Below are 23192 nucleotides of genomic sequence, written 5' to 3'. Positions count from 1 at the left end.
AGCCACAGCACCCAGCCTATTGTGCCCTTTTTACAGGTGAGAATGATGAGGCTCATTCTCTTGACTCCAAATCTGGTGCATTTGCTACACTACGGTGCTTTACTGGACAACTTTTGGGGGTGGAGTTGAAAATCAAAGACTGAAAAAGTAGACCTTGCAAGGGCTGAGGTGGAAGCCATTGGCAATAACCTTGCTGCCCCATTGGAGAGGCAGCTGTTCATTTCCACATGTCCCGAAGAAAAATTCCACTGCCTGCAATCACCACTTCCACTGTGGGCTGCTGCAGCATGGGTAAAAGCATGAGTAAAGTTCATGTCTCCAGCTGCCTGCCATGGCTTCTCCTAAAGAAAGCAGCCCTGCCCTCCCAGTAGCAGGGCCACAGCACAGCCACTGGCCCACTCACCTGAGCATTCAACCAGCAGCTGGGGGATTTCCCCAACCATGCTTATCACAGATAGTGCCTGCATGTACCACTGGGGAGCCTGAGAGCTGGTCTACCTGGCCTGATTCTACTTCCCACTTCCAGACCAGAGCATACTGTCCATGAGCCTGAGGATCACCCAGCCCAGTCTACCATGGGTGGCACCTGAGCAATTCTCCTGGGGTCTGAGATCAAGAACATGCAACTAGCCACTATCACCGCAGCTGACCACCTAATTGCTTCACCTATGGGTCTTGGGACTAGTTCATCCAACCCATCACAGACACTGTCTATATCAGCACAGACTGCTTGGGTCCCAGAAGGTCGTCCCACCATTGCCACTGCCGTTGGCCATGTCACACCAACTGTCCAAGGGATCAAGAACCTGCCCAACTGCCCAACCAACTGCTGATATTCCCAGCACACAAACAAGCCACCTGGAGGCTGAATAATTGGTGTGTCTGAACTCAGTAACACCAGTGTCAGCATATACCACTCTGGAGCCCAAGGACAGTTATGCTCAGTTCACTGCTGACACAATTGGTGTTTGAGGACTGGCTTATGTGGCATCCCAGTTCCCCACAAAACTTCACCGCAACCTCCACTAACAACTGCACCCTAGCTGCCAAGAAATTGTAGACACTGCTGATGCTGTTTGCAACTGAAGAAGCCACACACAAACTACACTACTGCACATGTCCAGAATCAAAGCCAAGATACCGTACGCAAACAACGCTATAGATACATCTCCAGGAAACTGTTTTCCTTTACAAAAGCAACTGGAAAAAATTGGAAGAAGTGACCACTACACCAGGTGCAAAGATACCAGTGTAAGGATAGAGGATACATGAAAAAGCATGGAAATATGACACCTCCAAATAAATACAATAATTGTGCAGCAATAGAACCTAATCAAAAGAAATTTATAAAATCCTCAAAAAAAGAATTTAAAAATATAGATACTAAAGAAGCTCAATGTGAACTTCTTTTTTTTTTTTTAGATGAATTCAATTCAATTTTTAGAATTCAATTCAATTCAATTTTTTTTTTTTTTTTTTTTTTTTGAGACGGAGTCTCGCTCTGTCGCCCGGGCTGGAGTGCAGTGGCCGGATCTCAGCTCACTGCAAGCTCCGCCTCCCGGGTTTACCGCCATTCTCCTGCCTCAGCCTCCGAGTAGCTGGGACTACAGGCGCCCGCCACCTCGCCCGGCTAGTTTTTTTTGTATTTTTTGGTAGAGACGGGGTTTCACAGTGTTAGCCAGGATGGTCTCGATCTCCTGACCTCGTGATCCGCCCGCCTCGGCCTCCCAAAGTGCTGGGATTACAGGCTTGAGCCACCGCGCCCGGCCAATTCAATTCAATTTTTAGAATTCAGAAGAATTCTAAAACATAAGCCAAACAAATTACAGAAACAATTCAGGGTACAAATAAGAAATTTACCAAAGAGATAGATATCATTAAAAATAAAAATTTAAAATGTTGGGACTGAAGACCTTAGTGAATGAAATGCAAAAGCATTTAGAAGCTTCAACAGCAGTCTTGATCAACCAGAAGAAAGAATTTCAGAACTTGAAGATAGCTCCTTTGAAATAGCCCTGCCGGAGAAAAATAAAGAAAAAATAATAAAAAGGATATGGGGGCACCATAAGGTAACCGAATATTATAATTTTCAGTCTTCTAGAAGATGAAGGGAAAACAAAAGCGTGAAAATACCACTTTAACAAAATAATAGATGAAAAGTTCTGAAGTCTAACAAGAAAACATATCTAATCCAAAATTAGTAGAAGGAAAAAAATAATAAAGATCAGAGCAGGATTACACAAAATAGAGATCTGAAAGAGTACAAAGTTTCAACAAAACAAATAGGTAGCTTTTTAAAAAAGATGGATAAGATAAACCACTTGCTAGGCTAATAAAAAAAGAGAGAGAAGACCCAAGTAAACAACATGAGAAATTAAAAAGGAAATATTATAACGGACACTACAGAAATACAAAAGATTATCAGAGACTATTATGAACAAGCATACATTAACAAACTAGAAACTTCTAGAAGAAATGAACATATTCCTGTATACTTCCAACATACCAAGATTGAATCAGGAAAATGGAATAGCTAAACAGAACAATAATGAGTAATAAGATTAAATCAGTAATAAAACATCTTCCAACAAAAAAAAATTCAGGACCAGGTGGTTTCATGGCTGAATTCTACCGTACTTAAAAAGAACACTTAACTCTAATTCTCCTGAAACTATTCCAAAAAATTGAAGAGGAGGAAATTCTTCCTAATTCATTCTCTGAGGGCAGTATTGCCCTGATATTAAAGTCAGACAATGATGCAACAAAAAAGAAAACTGATGAATATACACACAAAAATTCTCAACAAAATACTAGCAAACTGAATTCAAGGGCACATAAAAAAATACACCACGATCAAGTGGAATTTAACCCATGGATGCAAAGGTGATTAAACATATGCAAATCAATAAATGTGATACATCTTATCAACATAATAAATACAAAAGCCATGTGATCATCTCAATAGATGTGGAAAATTCAACATCCCTACATTATGAAAACTCTTAAGAAACTAGGCACAGAATGAACATGCCTCAACATAGCAAAGGCCACATATGACAGACACACAGTTAACATCATACTAAAAAGAGGAAAAGCTGAAAGCCTTCCCCATAAGAACTGGAGTAAGACAAGGATGCCTGCTTTCATGTCTCCTATTCAACATAGTACTGGAAGTCTTAGCCACAGAAATCTGGCAAAAGAAAGTCATTCAGATTAAAAAAGAATAAATTAAATTATCCCTCTTTGATGATGACATAATCTTATAGCTAGAAAAACATAAAGACTCCACCAAAAAACTCTTGGCTCTGATAAATAAATTCAATATAGTTGCAGGATACAACACACAAAAATCCATAGCATTTCTATACACCAATAATAAACTAGCTAAGAAAGGAATCAAGAAGGCAATTTCATTTACAGTAGCAACAAAGAAAACAAAATACCTAGGGATAAATTAACCTAGGTGGTGAAAATCTCTAAAAGTAAAACTGTAAAACATGGATGAAAGTAACCAAAGAGCACATCAACAAATCAAAAGTCACTGCACACTCATGGATCAGCAGTATTCATATCATTAATGTTTCTATATTGAAACCATGATGCCCAAAGCAGTCTATAGAGTCAATACAATCACTATTAAGTACCAAGGCTATTTTTTACAAAAATAGAAAAAATTTCTAAAATTTGTATAGGATCAAAAAGCCCAAATAGCCTGAGCAATCCTGAGCAAAAAGCACAAAGCTGGAGGCGTTACACTGCCTGTTTTCAAAATGTATTGCAAGGCTATATGGCTATAGGAATCCAAACAGCATGATATTGTTATAAAAACAGACACAAAGATCAAAGTAGAATCCAGAAAGAAATTAACATATTTAAAATCAACTGATTTTTGACAAAAGTGCTGAGAACATATGTTATGGGACAGACACCCTCTTCAATAAATGGAGCTGTAAAAATTGGATATCTATAAGTAAAAGAATGAAACTGGATCCCTATCTCTTACGATATACAAAAATCAACTCAAGATAAATTAAAGACTTTAACACAAGACCCCAAACTATAAAACTACAGGAAGGAAACATAGGATAAAACACTCAGGACATTGGTCTAGGCAAATATTTCATGGCTAAGACTTTAAAAGCACATACAACAAAAACAAAAATAGACAAATGGGACTATATTAAACTAATAAGATTCTTCACAGCAAAGGAAACAGTCAATAGAGTGGAGACAACCTGTTGAGTGGAGAAAATATTTGCAAATTATTCATCTGACAAGAGACTAATATTCAGAATATACTAGGAACTCGAAAAACTCAACAGTAAAAAAAAAAAACAACAACAAAAAATTCCATTAAAAAGTGGGCAAAGGACATGAACAGAAATTTCTCAGAAGAAGACACACAAATGGCCAACAAGTACATGAAAAGCTGCTTAACATTACTAATCATCTGGGCAATACAAATCAAAACCACAATGGGATATCATCTCACCCCAATTAAAATGGATATTATTAAAAAGACAAAACATAAAAGTTTCTAGTGATTTTGTGGAGAAAAGGGAATTCTTACACACTGTTAGTGGGAATGTAAATTACTGCTGCAACAATGAAAAACAGTATGCAGATTTTGCAAAGAACTAAAAATAGAACTACCAGATGATCCAGCAATCCTACTACTGGGTATTTATCCAAAAGACAGGGAATAATTATACCAAAGGAATATCTGCACCTCTGTGTTTATTGTAACATTATTCACAATAGTCAAGATATGAAATCAACCTAAGTGTCCATCAATGAACAAATGGGTAAAGAAAATGTAGTATAGATACACAATGAAATACTATTCAGTTATTAAAAAAAGAATGAAATTAAGTCATTTGCAGGAACAGGAATGGAACTAGAGGTAATTATGTTAAGTGAAATAAGCTGGACATAAAAAGACAGCTACCATATATTCCACTCACTTGTGGGAGCTAAAAATGTTGATCTCATGGAGGTAGAGAGTAGAATGATGGATACCAGATGTTGGAAAGGGTGTGTGGTTGGGAGGTGGTGATGAAGAGGAGTTGGTCAATAGATGCAAACATGCAATTATATGGAAGGAATAAGTTCCAATGTTAAATAGCAAAGCAGGATGACTATGGTTATCAACAACGTGTTATATGTTTCAAAGTAGCCAGAAGAGAGGACTTGAAATGTTCTCAACACATAGAAATGATAAGTACTCAACGCGATGAGCACCCCAATAGACTGACCTGATCATTACACTTTCTTTTCTTTTTCTTTTTCTTTTTTGAGACGGAGTCTGGCTCTGTTGCCCAGGCTGGAGTGCAGTGGCCGAATCTCAGCTCACTGCAAGCTCTGCCTCCCGGGTTTACGCCATTCTCCTGCCTCAGCCCCCGGAGCAGCTGGGACTGCAGGCGCCCGCCACCTCGCCCGGCTAGTTTTTTTTTGTATTTTTAGTAGAGACGGGGTTTCACTGTGTTAGCCAGGATGGTCTCGATCTCCTGACCTAGTGATTCGCCCGTCTCGACCTCCCAAAGTGCTGGGATTACAGGCTTGAGCCACTGCGCCCAGCTGATCATTACACTTTCTATGCATGCAACAAAATATCGCATATACCCCATGTGATAACTGTGTACAGTATTATGTATCAATAAAAAAGACATGCGTAGAAGTATATAATTTGAGAAATAGCTTTACTGTATTATCAATAGTTGTTTGCATAATTTACATGCTCTCTTCTTTTCTGCTAAGGCTGATGCTTAGCACAGGTGAAACCACGGAAGGAAACAGCATTTTTTTTTTTTTTTTGTGAGAATGATTTAACTATCAGTGGGAAAATATCATACTGTAAATTTGTTATGAATAACTTTCTTCGCATTGGTGAATTGGCTGCTTGTTTTTCCTTTGGATAAAAGGATTTTTATGAAAGTGAAATAAAGTGACAGTTGCCAGAAAAGTATTGGATGACTTGCCACTTCCATTATGAAAGAAGATAAGCTGACCCACAGTACTCCCCACTCCCATTCTTTGTCATGACCAGGTGAGACAGGTGAGATAGGTTTGACTGCAAACACTCTCTTTTTTTTTTTTTTGAGATGAAGTCTCACTCTTGTCCCCCAGGCTGGAATGCAATGGCGCAATCTCTGCTCACTGCAACCTCTGGGTTCAAGCGCCTCCCAGTTCAAGCGATTCTCCTGCCTCAGCCTCCTGAGTAACTGGGATTACAGGCATGCACCACCATGCCTGGCTTATTTTGTACCTTTAGTAGAGACAGGGTTTCTCTATGTTGGTCAGGTTGGTCTCGAACTCCCGACCTCAGGTGATCCACCCACCTTGGCCTCCCAAAGTGCTGGGATTACAGGCGTGAGCCACTGTGCCCAGCCATGCTCCTTTACTATTAGTAAAAAATAGTCCTCATACCATGGTCACATGAGTGGGAAGCATTTCTTTCAGAATTATAAAATTCCTTCAAAGTATTTTCTGTTAGTTAATTTTAAGATGCACACTTGGTAATCTTGGACCGTTCACTTCCCCTCTAGGGACCTGTATGCTCAGCTGCAAAACGATGTGAGTGGGTGAGATGATTTTAAAGATGTCCTCAATCAATGCAACTCTTTGCCTAACATCCAAGTATTTGTACAGTACAAGCACTGTGTGGGGTGCAATGTAATCTAGAAGAACACTTCTTCGTGAGAGTAATGGGCCATAAAATCATTGCTTTGTGCTGAATAAATGATGCCTTGACTATCACCTCAATACAAATATAGATTAATTTCATTGAATGTGCTGCAGCTTTTCCCTATCTCTGAGGGTGCAAGGAACATGTTTTCTATTTTTATATATTCTATATTTTATATATTCTAAAAATGCTTGGTAAATAATTCACATACCTACTGAATCAAACCCTCACATTATATGGCACATACTAGGTGCTTTATGGAACTTGAGATGTTTCAAATGAATAGAAATAGGGGATAGATGGATGGGTGGATAGAAATGACCTCCACCGGCCGCGCGTGGTGGCTCAAGCCTGTAATCCCAGCACTTTGGGAGGCCGAGACGGGCGGATCACGAGGTCAGGAGATCGAGACCATCCTGGCTAACACAGTGAAACCCCGTCTCTACTAAAAATACAAAAAAAAAAAAAAAAAAAAAAACTAGCCGGGCGAGGTGGCAGGCGCCTGTAGTCCCAGCTGCTCCGGGGGCTGAGCCAGGAGAATGGCGTAAACCCGGGAGGCGGAGCTTGCAGTGAGCTGAGATTCGGCCACTGCACTCCAGCCTGGGCGACAGAGCGAGACTCCGTCTCAAAACAAAACAAAACAAAACAAAACAAAAAAGAGACCTTCACCTCAGATTCAAAGAGAAATAAAACTTAGAAACACTGTATTCCTTGATGCAGTAGAATCCTCTTTTTGCCTCTTTTTTTTTTTTTTTTTTTTGAGACGGAGTCTCGCTCTGCCGTCCAGGCTGGAGTGCAGTGGCCAGATCTCAGCTCACTACAAGCTCCGCCTCCCGGGTTTACGCCATTCTCCTGCCTCAGCCTCCGGAGTAGCTGGGACTACAGGCGCCTGCCACCTCGCCCGGCTAGTTTTTTGTATTTTTTTTTTTAGTAGAGATGGGGTTTCACCGTGTTAGCCAGGATGGTCTTGATCTTCTGACCTCGTGATCCGCCCGCCTCGGCCTCCCAAAGTGCTGGGATTACAGGCTTGAGCCACCGCGCCCGGCCTCTTTTTGCCTCTTTTTAAGTTTGCATTTCTTGATGTGTCTTGTATGTTGACAGTGATGTGCCTTGGTTTGTTCCCTACTGCTACAGGCATCAGTGCACCAGGCTCACTGCAGCTGCAATCCCTAGTCAAACATTTATGTTTCCTCTCTGAAGTCCCTCTTTATGATGCTTTAATTGCTTTTTCCCTAGGCTGGTGCAACTATGAATCACCAGATTGCACAGGTGAGCTCACATCTTCAAACATTCTGGCTGGCTTTTCTTTCCAAAGCTATAGTTGCAACAGTGTGAGTAACAAAGCCTGACTGGGGCGTTTCCTCACTCCCGATAGTGTTCCTTCATCCTAAGAAGCTAGAAACATGACAGTGGCATTCGAGGGCCAGACCAAGTCAGCAAAACTGTGATTCTAGCTTTCCCATGCCCTTTGTGAGGGGGAGGCAACAACAGTAATTAACAATAAATAACAGAACAACAAGGGAGAAAAGTAACAAGCCAGCCTCTGAGATCCTTCCATGCTGCAAGACGAGCAAAGATAAAAGACTTCTAATACCACAAACTGACATAAATTTGACAAATAAGATTAAAGCTAACCTAAAGCAGCTAAGCCTTATGGGTTTACAGGGAATTAAAAGGGTATTAGTATTTAATTGTCCTTTTTCCCAGGATGGTGGATGTCCCCACATTGAAGTAGCACATTGTCTGCCACCAAACTGATGGGATGGAAACGAATCACCAGGTTTTTCTGCTGAATAGAAATGTGTCATTTCATACTCACCATGCTAAACTTCGGGTATGGTTTGGTTGTTCTCACCAAAACTCATGTTGAAATGTGATTTCTCATTGTGGCAGTGTTGAAAGGTGCAACCTGATGGGAGGCGTTTGGATCATGAGGGCTCTGTCCTCATTGATGGATTGGTGTCATTCTCACAGTAGTGACTTCTCCCTCGCAAGACTAGGTAAGTTCCTACAAGAATGGATTAGATTCTGGAAGAGTGTGTTGTTATAAAGGCAGCACGCTCCTCAGGTTTTCTCTCTTAGCATGTGTCCGTTTCCCTTTTGACCTTCTCTGCCATATTAGAGGCAACATGGAAACCCTCACCAGAATTCAGGGCTTTGCTCTTGAACTTTCCACTCTGCAGAACTATGAACTAAATAAACCCATTTTCTTTATAAATCACTCAGTTCTGGTATTCTGTTATAGCAACCCAGTATGGACTGAGACATATTGATATGGAAGCAGCAGACATAAATGTGTGATGAAAATTACCCTACGGCTGGGCACAGTGGCTTATGCCTGTAATTGCAGCACTTTGGGAGGCCAAGGTGCGCGGATCACCTGAGGTTGGGAGTTCGAGACCAGCCTGACCAATATGGAGAAACCCTATCTCTACCAAAAATACAAAATTAGCCAGGCGTGGTGGTGCACACCTATAATCCCAGCTACTCAGCAGGCTGAGGCAGGAGAATCGATTGAACTTGGAAGGTGGAGGTTGCAGTGAGCTGAGATCGCGCCATTGCACTCCAGCCTGGGCAACAAGAGTGAAAGTCCATCTCAAAAAAAAAAAAAAAATACCCTAAAAGGGAGAAATGCAAAATCAAATAAAGGCCACTTAAGTGGGACATCACCTCATGGTTTCAGTGTAACCAAGTTTACACATTTACTATACCAGGACAAAAATTTTCCGTTCTATTCTTGCTTGTGCAAATCATGCAACTTTCTTAATTTCTTTAAATATACATTTTGGAGTTTATTTATTGGAAATGAAGTTGCTTATTCACAAAATCTTTCCAAATATGTCAAAGCATCAAATTAAATGGATAAAAATGTGTGCTTCTTTGCAGCCAGCTATTATAGCTCTGAAATGTAATGACACTGAACTGTGGTCACCATCACATTTTCAAATGTGTATTTTAAACATAGCTGTAAGGCTAAGTGGTCTCTTGGCTAAAAAATTAGTAGGCATTATTTCTAAAACGTAATATTTATAATCAATCTACATGTTTAGCTTATATCAGGATGCTGACAGGGCAGAAATATTGTTGCATTTGTGATGATTTTAAATTTGTGACTGATGTTTCTAAAGTACTGGTCTCACAGCTGGTCTAGGAGAAGAACTATTGCCCACATCTCTCTCTTGTACCTGCAGAGGTAGCTGATTTGTAAACACCAGCATGTTTTTCCACACCTTGTGTCCTCAGTCTCAGTGGGCTGGCCTGACTGATTTGGCCATTCTTCTAATTCAGTTAAATGTCACAGACTCACTTCTCCCATAGACTCATCAGTAGTGCACAGAGTGAAAGTCCTTGCCATAAGTACTTTCCACATCCCTGTGCCTGCCTGCAGAAGTGTGTCCTTGTTCACAACAGTCAGAAAGGCCTGAGTGTATGGATTGTTATAAACTCAACACTGCTCCTGAAAGACCAGCACAATTTGCTATTTTTGCTGCTGGGGGTCAGGGACATTTGCTGCAGTCTTAACAAACAACTTCTGCAGAATGCATTTATCTTTTCTTGGATGGGTTGTTAAAGGCATTTGTTTATTACCTATCTGTGTGAATATGAAGATCAGATGTAGGAACCCAAGCATGGCTATGTCACTTACCAACCTGTATACATCACCCTGCTGTGGCCATTCTTTGGAATTTCTCCACCTTGGAACAAGCAAGGGTTGCTTTACTGTGAATCTTACAACACAGACTCCATTCATGTTACCCATAAGGGCTTTCTCTGATGTTCACTGCCAGGCATAAGGAATTAGAAGGAGTGTCAGAATGGTTAAACAATAAATAATGAAAATGAAAAAAATTATCCCAATTGTTTTCCAGCAATGAAAGGAATCACATAAAACCACACTAGTTGCCTTAATGCCAGTTAGAAAACACTAGAGGAATTCATTATGTAACCCAAAGACATGATGATCTTCATCATTCTCCAGGCAAGTTCTTCATGTACCGTGACAAGTGGGACTGGGAGTTTTGGGAAGTGCAGAAGAAATGTGTCATTTCAAAGAATTCTATACGGAAGATTGTTTGGGATTCTAGTGGCTTAAAATGATGTGAAATGAAATTGTTTTCAATGAAAATCTTTATCAAAGTTATATCACGAGTATATCTAATCCTATGTTTACTGTATTTGTGCTATCATATGAATATATTTTGATTTAGTATTTGATCAGTCTTTACTGATTGTTGAGAATCTACTAACTCAGTGCTTCTCACAGTGGTAAAGGGCTAGTTTTTCAAAATTTCTGATCTCTCCTGGATTGATGCATAGTCTTACCGCATATGACTTATCTTCAGTTTGCACTACATGCTAATCACCACATAAGTTTGGCAACATCTAAACAAATCTGTCTTCATTTCAAGGAAGAAAGCACTGATAATGCACATGGATGTTGCAACAAAGTCAGATTGCTATGAAAATTTCTAAATGCATTTTCTGCTCAATTGCCTACCTTGTTGCAAATTAATAGCAGACAGTTAACATAATTGGTAGTGTTCTGCAGATCACATTCTGAGTAGCACTATACAATTTACTGCCTGCAATGTCCTAGAGGGGATGGGGAAAGAAATAGGCTAAATCCTAAAATGTCATGATGCCATATTCAAATAGTGTTTTATGAAGAATTGTTCATTTGGTATTCAGCACTGGGCAGGGATTGAACTTGAGGGAGGCAAGGAGTTTTAGAACCTGTGGTATACCAGGTAAGAGTTTACAAAAAGCTAACAGAACAGGTTTTCATAAAAGTGAGACTGAGAGTTTTAGGGACATGCAGAAAAAATTGGGATATTATTAATTATCCCTTATCTGTATTTATTATCCTTATCCTTAGTAATTAATTAATTAATTATCCTTAATTAATCTTAAATATGTTATGAAACTATTTCCTGGGAAAATAAATAGTTGTTGAATCAATTCAGTTATTTCAGATAAAACTGAGTTAGTAGATTATCAACAATCAGTTAAGACTGATCAAATACTAAATCAAAAGGTGAGCAGTGAACAGGGGTTCTTCTGTGCACTGTCTATTCAGGGTGTTTTGTAATTGGCCAGCTGAATGAATGCCAAGACTGATGTAAATTGGGGGTTACAAACCCAGTGGTTTCTAAGGAATCACAGACAGTTATGTGGCAATAGGGTACGGTAGAGACTGTGGTGAACTAGAGAACAAATGCCCATTAAAAGGAGATAACACTTATTCTATTCCAGGTAAGTCTTCTGATTTTCCAAAAAACAAACAAAACAAGACAAACAAAACCAAACAGAAATTCTAGCTTTTTACACAAAAGCTCCCAATTGCTCAATTGTTATCATCTAATTTAAATCATTTAAAAATTCTGTGCCAGCCCCAAAGAGAGAGAAACAAAGAGAACATGATTAGGCAGCTTGTGTGCAATCCCTGAAAACTCTCTTGAGGTTTCTAGAGATGAAACAGATTCTAGCAAGTTCCATGGAATGCTGGAATGTCAACTTCTTTAAAAGTAATGCAAAACATAATTTTATATTAACATGAATAGGGAAATGTATAATGAAGTAAATAGTGAAATTTGTAGGTATCTTTAACAGACATTAGACTCAAATCAATGTCAATTTTTTGGCTGAGTGGGTAGCTTCAGTCTGGGCACCAAAAATGTTGGGCAATTATTCTCCTTTCCTCACAGGGGCTTCTTAGAGGAACATTTTGTGAAGCACTATGTTAGTTTTTATGAAAATATCTCCAAAGTGCCGAGCCCATCCAGTGAAATGCAGTTTTTTTTAAGTTAAAAACACCTAAAAGGCCTTAAAAAGGTGGATTACTTAAGATATTTCACGTTAGAATTAAAGTGAGAGTACATAATTTCAAAGAATCCCGCGGGGAAATAAATAGTTGTTGAATTAGTTCAGTTATTTCAGATATAAAATAGTTAGGCATATGTATTCACATGTGTTACGTTGTCCTGAGAGACAATGGTACCTGGCTTATCAAGGGAACTTAATTTCACCACATATTGGTACAGGAACTCTTAACAGATGTGCTTACATTTCTCTCTTGAACACTAAAAGCAGGCATCACCCATGCCTCTGTGACTGCCAGTCAGCTAATTTAAAGATGACAAATCTGTGACAGGCAAGCACTGAACTAAATGGCTGTGGATCCTGTAAATACACACGCTGCATATCCTTCCTAATGCACCACTTGTGGGCATGCCACCCGTCCATCCTGGCCCCCTGAGCTCAGTACAAAGACTTTGTTGCGTCTGAAATAGAAATGAAAGTAAATATCGGAGTGCCAAGAGCCATCCGGGGAATGTGAACTAAGTGTCCCTGAGTGGTGAACACCCCTGGCAGGCAGCTGGCGGATAACATCAGCCAGGAGTAAATGAATGTGGTGGAGTTTAGTTTCCTCAGCCGGAGAGGGCAGACACCAGCGTTAACCCAAAAGGCTGCAGATGGAGCAAAGGGTGTCCACAAAGATCAGGGTGGGCTGATAATTTGTCTTAGTTTTGAATCCCCCAGAAGCAAACCCTGTGACAAGAATTTGAGTGCCAATAGTTTATTTGGGTTGTGAAGAAAGTTCCATCAGGGGAGTCGGGAAATGAGCCAGAAAGAAAAGGGAGCCCATCGGAGGTGCCTAAGGAAGCTGCTTACAAAAGCGAGCAGCTGGAGCTCAACCCACGTAGGGAGCTCCGTGGGCCTTGGGGTTATCCCATCTGTGGGGTTATCCCAATTGATGCCTACAAAGCCTTCAGGCAAGGAATGAATGCAGATTCTGGCAGAGGCTGGAAGTCAGGTGAGGAATCTTGGAAGGAAGGGCAAGGGGACAAGTGTAGCTACCAGTAGCATTAGTTACAAGACCCTCCTAAAGCTATCAGTGCCCCTAAGGCATATGCAAATCCAAGAAACAATGCCAATGTGTGCACTTTTGGGAATTGAAGTAACTTCTTTCTGTATTTCCTAGTTGCCAATTTTTGGATACGCTAATTGAAATTAAACTTTCTTTCATCTCCCCCTCCATTTAAAAAAAATTTGGTGCCCCTTATTTTTGGGTGCCCTAGGTACATTCTTAGCCTGCCTTTTATATAGTTAGGTGATCACTGTTTGAAAAGTACAGTGGAAGTAGGCATAAAGATGACACTGCAGGTCTCAATTGGAGAGTCAAAGTCAGTCATTTCCCCAGTTAGGCTCTAACACAATGTAACATGATGAGGGGAGAGATTTGCTAATCACAACCAGAGTCACCACTGAGTGAAGGCATGTTCTGTGCCGGCTCCCAAATTAACTACCCTCATTAGTTTCCCAATCTTGCTTTTGGGGAGCCACATTCCACATCCCTTGATCACACTGGACTTAGCAAAGACAGATGATAACAATAATGCTTAATATTTACTGAGAGCATATGAATGAATGCCAGGCACTGCTCTAAGCCTTTTGTGTGTTTTAACTCATTTTATTCCCTACAGTGACCTTTTAAGGAAGGACCTATTATGATCTTTATTTTGCAGATGAGAAAGCTCAGGCTTAGAGGGAAGGTGCTTACTCATGTTACACAAGGCTAACACACATTGGTGTCTAGATTTGAACTCATGTCTTCTGTCTTTAGAGATGACCCCCCAATTCCATCCTGACCCCAAGCACTGCACCATTATGCTGCAAGCCATTCACGAGTCAGCTGAATCACTAGATGATGAGGAGAGAAATTGCAAATATGATTTTGTTGGCTACAAGGCACAAAGGTCTCCTGGCAACAGGAACTCGTTTATGTCACCACAATCTCCCCATTTAATAACAGAGAGAACATCAATTTGCAGACATATCCTCAGCAGGCAATTTGCCCAGAAAATAAGGAGCAGATTTCTGGACCTAGGGGAAGGAATGGGAAAGAATCACTCTGCTGTGGAAGGTGAGAATCTTAGGGAGGAGACCCAGAGTGGTATGAGGCAGAGCACATTCCAACACTCGAGAATTTCCTTGAACTAGCATCCCAGGATGGAAGGCCAAGAAGGGCAGGTGAGGGCCTTAATCATTATTTATTTATTTCACACAAAGTGTGGTTCAGTCATAGGAGTCTGGATGCCTTGGAGTTTAGAGGAACTTGAGCAGCATTTAAGTGAGAGGGTTGTAGGAACCCTGATGGGAAGGGATCCTGGGCCTGTATATGAACAGGTCTCCTTCAAGTCTCCGCTGCATAGTGAAGACATCTGCACATTTTTGCCAGCAAATTCTAGAGATTGAGTGCAGTGGTGTGATCAGGCTAGAGTGCAGTGGTGTTATCACGGCTCACTTGCAGCCTCAAACTCCTGGCTTCAAGTGAACCTCTCACCTCAGCCTCTGGAGTAACTGGGACTACAGGCATGTGCCCCTGGCCAATTTTTAAATGTTTTTATAGAGACGGAGCCTTTCTATGTTGCCCAGGCTGGTCTTGAACTCCTGGCCTCCCAAAGTGGTAGGATTACAGGTCTAAGCCATGGCACCTGGCCTAAAGATTGATTTTAAGAAAAGGAAGTATGATGGACACGGGGGCATCATATGCTCAAAGGTTCACATTGTAGGTGAGAGCTTTCTTTTCTAGGCAGAAATTTCCAACCATGGTAGGTTTACCCTCTAACCCTTGAAGTATGCCCTTCCCAAACCTCCCTCCTAGACTCCTAAGCACTGTCATTGCCAATCCTGTTCGCTTTTTTTTTTTCATTTCCCCCACTGATCTCTCTTCTTCAGTCTCCAGCTTCATTTCTGACTGACATTCTGAGAAGTAGACTTGGGGGAGTCCTTTCTATGCCTTTCTCTTTAACTGACCTCAGGCAAAATGTTTGTCCAGGAATGCACAATACTTAAAGAGTTGATTTAAAATTTCCTGAAAATAAGTTCATCTCAGCTTTTCTGTGAGAAAGGAACTTCTATATTGGCTGGTGACCATTTCAAAGCTAACCTCAGTCTCACAATTAGTGTGCTTGGTAATGCTATTGGACATTGGAATGCAAATGTTCACATCCACCTTGAGCTTGCAGGATTTTGACGCATTTCCTTTTTGTTGGACAAAATAGTGAGTATTCCCTAAGAATTACTTCCAGTCACAACCTGAATAAAGGGAAATGCAGCTCAATATCCTGCTCCAAAGCCTTTGAACTTTACCAATGCATAACTCATGGGACACACCCTTATTGGTTTGTATAAATTCTCACAGTATGGTGTTTCTTTGGATGGGAGTGTTTTCAGACTCAGATAATTTACCACCTCAAGTCAATACTATACAGAGGTCATATATGAGAAATTTGTTCTAAATTCATTACCATCAACATGCAAGGCAGCTGCAGGAAATTATACAACTTGCAAAGCATTTCAAAACATGTTCACATACTGTTATCTGGGCTGTTTGATCCAGAAACAAAGGGAAATCATGATCTTTTGGCTACAGCCTTACTAGCAAAGAGTTTTGCTTTTCTTAATAATCATTTTTAGTCCAAGTTATTTTTTATGCCAGTGACACTGATGTTCGCCAGTGATTTTACATTGATAATAAGAACGATGTTCGTGGGTTGGAATTACACTGCCAGGATTAGTATAGATTTCATAACTGCATCTCTTCATGTTTGAAATGAGCTCTGAGAATATGAGTGTCCCGAAAGCCAGGATCGAAAAACTAAGAAAAAAGAAATCTCATCTATAGAATGGGGTGAAATATAAATGCGTGAAATGAATTGAGACTTCATTATTCCAAACAACAAAAGTTACCTGATTTTTGATGTAAAACAATGACCAGGAACTCTCCTACAACTCAGCATACTTGGCAATTAAGTCAAAGGACCTTTCTGGAGGACTGTGTTTTGTAAAGTTCAGAACTCAGTCCAGTTTCATGAGTTTTGAAGTTTTTTAACCAATCTTAAACCTTGCATGGTGCCAGTTTTGAATCTATTTCAAAAGTTCTTGACCAAAGGGCAGTTGGTTTCTGGGAAAAGAAACAGCAGAAGATCAGATAAGCAAGGCTGGGCCACCAGGACACTGGGCTTCTGGAGGGCCTGCTTTTCTCTCTCATTTTTCCTTCTCTGCTTTCTCTCCACGCTCCCCAAATGTGCACCAGATGTATAATTCCAGTGTGCAAGATTTGTTCTGACTTGGGGTTTTTGCTCATCTTATCTCTACTTTCTAATCAAAAAGCACCTAAAGTAATAGGAAGCAGGTTAACTGCCCCATCTTAACATGCCACTCAAGGGACACTCAGGAGCTCTGAAAAGCCGTCCCTTGGAGCACCTGAAATGCCCTACACTAATCACTCCTTTGTGTTAAGGGCTCTGTAAAACGAATGATATCCCAACAGATCATGTTAAGGGAGCGTTATCTGGGTCGGTAAATGCAGAGAGGAGACCTTTCCTACCCATTAAGGAGTAAACTCCACATCCAGAAGCTCTGAGGGTCTGAGGGAATTGGACAAAGACAAGCACATTCTGGCAGCAGAGGGAGGAGAGGGGATATGGAACATGGAAGGGCCCGGGAAGGCTGTGGCGTGAGGATGTCACCAATGGGAGCCTGGGCAGGTGGGGACAGCACAAGGGCATTGAAAACCTGGAATTCAGAAACTAATCAGGATCTGGACAGGTGGGCTGTTTCTAAGACTGATGTGGCTTAATGAAGAATTTTCCCAGACCATCTCTACTCTCTATGATTTTCAAAGAGGATTATTACTTTGCCTTTCACCTCAGTGCCCATGTGTTCATGGATCCATCTAGATACTTGCTTTGCTATTTCTTACATCTCTAATGTGAAGAATTAATGTCCCAGTTATAAGAACTTTATGTCCTCTATGTAGATGTTCTCTCGTCACACCCCTGACATGTGTGAGGCCTGGGAAGAGGCCCACATCCCCTGGGCACAATATTTAAAAGTTGTAAATCAAGTTGGTGAGCTGTTAAATAAAACAGATTCTATTCTTCTACATTGACAGATATTCTATCTTCATCATGATAAAATAGAAAAATATGTGCAAACAGGTTTTTATGTGATGGAAAATCAGCAAAATATCAAATATGACTGAATTTAATTATTATTGTGCAAATACCAGTGATGTTTAGAATATCAAAACACATTTATAGATATGTTTTGATATTTGATATCATATGTTTCTTTGATTTTTTTTTTTTTTTTTGACGGAGTCTCGCTGTGTTGCCTGGGCTGGAGTGGGTATGATCTTGGTTCACTGCAACCTCTGCCTCCCTGGTTCAAGTGATTCTCCTAACTCAGCCTCCTGAGTAGCTGGGATTACAGGTGCCTGCCACCACACCTGGCTAATTTTTGTATTTTTAGTAGAGACATAGTTTGACCATGTTGGCCAGGCTGGTCTTGAACTCCTGACCTCAAGTCATCAGCTTGCCTCAGCCTCCCAAAGTGCTGGGATTACAGGTGTGAGCCACTGTACCCAGCCTGATATCATATGTTTTGATATTCTAAATAATAATAACACATGTACAATTCATAAATTATTAAGTATTTTTCCTAAAATTTTTTTGCCTTCATTTCAGCAAAATCACAAATTCTATCTTTTAAGAGTCAAGATTTTTATATCATTTGTGTTTTACAGAAAATGATGCTAATTTGGTTAACTTGCTCCAGTCACTGTTCTTCAACAGGCTCCTAAAATTAATTTCAATTTTGAGAGATTTTCCTCTGCTAAGGCCAAGCAAATGAATTTTCAATACAAGTCTTTCAGTGAAATTTAGAAGAGAAATGAAGGGTGAAATTTTCATGTCAGGTTCAAATGTTGTAATTCTGCCATACCTGATATGCTATTTTCATAGAAATTATAAAAATATCTTAATTGTATTACAGAGATTGTTACGATACATAAAAATTATCACTCCTTTTATAGTAATATCAGGATCCGTGAAGGGAAGATACAGAGTTCTTGGATTCTTCTTTCAAATTTTTCTGTGCTAGGATATTATCAAGAAAACAAAAATGTCACCTCTTGTTTAATTTATTTAAATCTCTCTTCAAGCAGCACTATAGTATCCATAAAATACTCTCTGTATTTATTTTGGAATTATTTGTATTTGAATTTTCCCCTTTGTAATATAAATGATTTGTGTCATTCTAATTTCTTTTTTTTTTTTCCTGGAAGATTTCTTTACAGTTACATAGTTCACATGCACTTTTGATTTTAAAAAAAACCCCACATTTTATCTAAAGTTAAAAAATTACTCTTTTATAGAGTAAAATAGCCAAACTTGGATCTGTTTCTGAAAGCTTTTGCTAACATTAATAGCAACCGTGATCCCCACAAAATAATGTGAATAGTGCAAATTCAAAATTAACTTGATTTTCTTCCAAAGAGTATGATTCACTATTTGTTTGAGCATCTTAACATTTCGCTTAACTCTTCTAATACATTTTGTATCTTGTCTAAATTAAATCTGATTTCTTTATCAGCATTCAGCCAGCATTCCCCGTGTAACCAAGAAAAGTCGTAAAGTCAGAATTGATAGTGTTTCATCAAGATGTCCCATTTGGGGGCAAGTCCAGAAAATGTCATATACAATTTTGAATCATTCCAAAGACTGTCATTGCTATTGGCCCAGCTGAGGCCATATCTCATAGTAACAAATTCAAAACATGTGCCATGTGGGGCTCAAGGAATGCTTCTGGTTTTCAGCCAAATTTATGGCCTCACATCTTTTTCTTTACCAATCATGTCAGCACCATTATCATAGATTTGCCCTGTACAATCTTATAAACTCTTTAAATAAAGCTGACATTTAAAATTTAATTTTATAAAAATATATCAGTTCCTTTGAAGATATTTTTATAAACAGTAAGTAGTCCCAATTCTCGCATCTAATACAAGGCCCATCTAATAGCATTCTTTTGGATGTACAACTTTAAGGGTCATGTGATTTTTTTTTAACACTTGCAAAATGTTCCTCAGCTGCCCACAACTGTTGTGAAGACTTAACTGTTGTGAAGAGTTAATTCGTGCACACCTCTACAAGCAGTGCTTGGACCACAAAGAAAGCAAGAAAATGGTTGCTCATGCTATCTCATTCTATCCGAGGAAGGGTTCCACAGATTAATTGATTGATGTTTTTTCTCTAGTCAAGTGCTTCTGCTACACAAATTCTCTTCACTTCTGAGCAGTGTATGTTTCTGACTTCCGCAATCATAAGATCCAAAAGACTTCATGGCATTTTGGGGCAGCCTCCTTTTGTTTCAAGTACTTAGGGCAAGAGATGCTAGGTGCCTGATTGTACTATCTGGGTCCAATCTGATTGCCAGAATTGTTCTGCCTGGACCAGCCGGCTAGACTGATGGCCCATGAGTTTCCCTGCTGATTTACAAATTTAGTCCAAAATGTAACTTTCTCAGAAAGAGGGCTTCAGGTTATTCCTATAGGCCACGTGTTGGAATCTTGTGATAATGTGTGTTTGTGTGTGTGTGTGTGTGTGTGTTTACTTTTCCTTGTTGTATTTACAGGGGATTGTGCTTGATACCTACTAGGTACTTCATAAATACTTGTTGAATAGATAATAATAATTTTAGTAAGAATGTCTACTTCCAGATATTTTTTGTAGGAGCGTTTGGCAGCCGACATCAGAATGTATTCGCTGAATGGCATAGAAAAAACATTTTGATAAAACAAGTGCTAATGGAAGATAAATGTATTTTATTTATAGAATGATGATTTAATGGTAAATTATAGACCTGTATCCCCTAAGCAGTGTCTTCTATTTGATTTCAAATAGCATAGGTGAAAATGCCTGCCACTGTAATGACTGTTACGATGTACACAGTCATGGATTCATATTTAAGTTTTCTCACCTTTCCTCTTTCATTCTGCCACATTAGACTATGTCAACGAATTTTAGCTGCCATTCATGGATGTAATGATGAAGGGCAGTTAGAGACTGTTATAAGCTTGAGGAAATGAAACACAATGACAAAGATGGAGGAAAAGAGAAAGAGCAGAATGCCGTGATGGATGCTGGAGCAAGGCTGTTGACTTGCCTAAGATAAGAATGTCCTATGCTGTCTGGGTTGGATGCTACTGAACACCTAGAAAACAAAATGTTAAGAAAAAAAGCATTTGGATGAGAGTGACCTTTGTCACTGCTCACAAAAGCTGTGCATGTCAGACAGTCTTGCTTAAGATCTTGCCAAAAGGATGTGCTAAAAGACACTTGTGTTTCTGTTTCAAAGGTGCTTGAGTAGCAGCAGCAATAGCAACAATAGCAGCAACAACAAAAATTAGTAGAACTCGGATAGAACTTTGCCCAGGGTGTCGATTTTTTTCTTTTTATGTCTGCTGTCAATTTTTAAAAATTTTTTATTTCCACAATTTTTGGGGAACAGGTGGCATTTGGTTACATGAGTAAGTTCTTTAGTGGTGATTTGTGAGATTTTGGTGCACCCAGCCCTCGAGAAGTATACACTGAACACGATTTGTAGTGTTTTATAACTCAGCAACCCCCCACCCTTTCCTCAAAGTCCATTGTATCATTCTTATGCCTTTACATCCTCATAGCTTAGCTCCTACTTATGAGTGAGAACATATGATGTTTGGTTTTCCATTCCTAAGTTACTTCACTTATGTTAAACCATCCCTGCATCCCTAGTATGAAACCCACTTGTTTATGGTGGATTATCTTTTTGATAGGCTGTTGGATTTGGTTAGCTAGTATTTCGTTAAGCATCTATGTTCATCAGGGATATTTGGTTTGAAGTTTTCTTTCTTTGTTATGTCCTTTCCTGATTTTGATATTAGGGTGATACTGACTTCATGGAATGATGTAGGGAGGATTCCCTCTTTCTCTATCTTGTGGAATAGCATCAATAGGATTGGCTCCAATTCTTCTTTGAATGTCTGATAGAATTCAGCTGTGAAGCCGTCTGGTCCTGGACATTTTTGTTGGTAATTTTTTTTACTACTATTTCAATCTCGCTGCTAGTTATTGGTCTGTTCAGGGTTTCTAATTCTTTCTAATTTAAGCTAGGAGAGTTGTATATTCTTAGGAATTTATCTATCTCCTCTAGGTTTTCTAGTTTATGCATGTAAAGGTATTCATAGTAGCCTTGAATGATCTTTTGTATTTCATTGGTGTCAGCAGTAATATCTCCCATTTCATTTCTAGTTGAGCTTATTTGGATCTTCTCTGTTCTTTTCTTGGTTAATCTTGCTAATGGTCTATCAATTTTATTTATCTTTTCAAAGAACCAGCTTTTTGTTTCATTTATCTTTTGTATATTTTTGTTTCAATTTTATTTAGTTCTGATCTGATCCTGGTAATTTATTTTCTTCTGCTGTGTTTGATTTGTTCTTGTTTCTCTAGTCCCTTGAGGTGTGACCTTAGATTGTCTATTTGTGCTCTTTCAGACTTTTTGATGTAGGTGTTTAAGGCTATGAACTATACCTTTAGCACCACCTTTGCTGTGTCCTAGAGGTTTCGATAGGTTGTGTTGTTATTATTGTTCAGTTCAAAGAATTTTAAAATTTCCTTCCTGATTTCATTGTTGACCACGGATCATTCAGGAGCAGGTTATTTAATTACCATGTATTTGTATGGTTTTGAGGGTTCCTTTGGGAGTTAACTTTCAATTTTATTCCACTGTGGTCTGAGAGAGTATTTGATATAATTTCAATATTCTTACATTTATTGAGACTTGTTTTGTGGCCTATCATATGGTATATCTTGGAGAAAGTTCCATATACTGATGTATAGAATGTATATTCTGCAGTTATTGGGTAGCATGTTCTGTATATATCTGTGAAGTCCATTTGTTCTAGGGTATAGTTTAAATCCATTGTTTCTTTGCTGACTTTTTGTGTTGATGACCTGTCTAGTGCTGTCAGTGGAGTATGGAAGTCCCCCACTGTTGTTGTGTTTGTCTATCTCATTTCTTAGGCCTATTAGTAATTGTTTTATAAATTTGCAAGCTTCAGTGTTAGGTGCATATAAGTTTAGGACTGTGATATTTTCCTGTTGGACAAGGCTTTTTATCAATATGTAATGTCCCTTTTGGTCTTTTTTAACTACTGTTGCTTTAAAGTTTGTTTTGTCTGATGTAGAATAGCTACTCCTGCTTGCTTTTGGTGTCCATTTGCATGGAATGTCTTTTTTCAACCCTTTACCTTAAGTTTATGTGAGTCCTTATGTGTTAGGTGAGTCTCTTGAAGGCAGTAGACACTTGGTTGGTAAATTCTTATTCATTCTGCCATTCTGTATCTTTTAAGTGGAGTATTTAGGCCATTTACATTCAACGTTAGTATTGAGATGTGAGGTACTATTCCACTCATTCAGCTATTTGTTGCCCGAATACCTTGGGTTATTTATTTATAGTATTTTTGTTTTATAGGTGTTGTGTGATTCATGCTTTAAGGAGGTTCTGTTTTGATGTGTTTCCAGGATTTGTTTCAAGATTTAGAGCTCCTTTTAGCAGTTCTTGTAGTGCTGGTTTGGTAGTGGTGAATTCTCTCTGCATTTGTTTGTCTGAAAAAGACTGT

Source organism: Trachypithecus francoisi, unplaced genomic scaffold (genome assembly GCF_009764315.1).
Source record: "Trachypithecus francoisi isolate TF-2019V2 unplaced genomic scaffold, Tfra_2.0 Lachesis_group21, whole genome shotgun sequence".
Lineage (NCBI taxonomy): Eukaryota > Metazoa > Chordata > Mammalia > Primates > Cercopithecidae > Trachypithecus > Trachypithecus francoisi.
Note: the sequence above shows the minus strand (reverse complement) of the source record.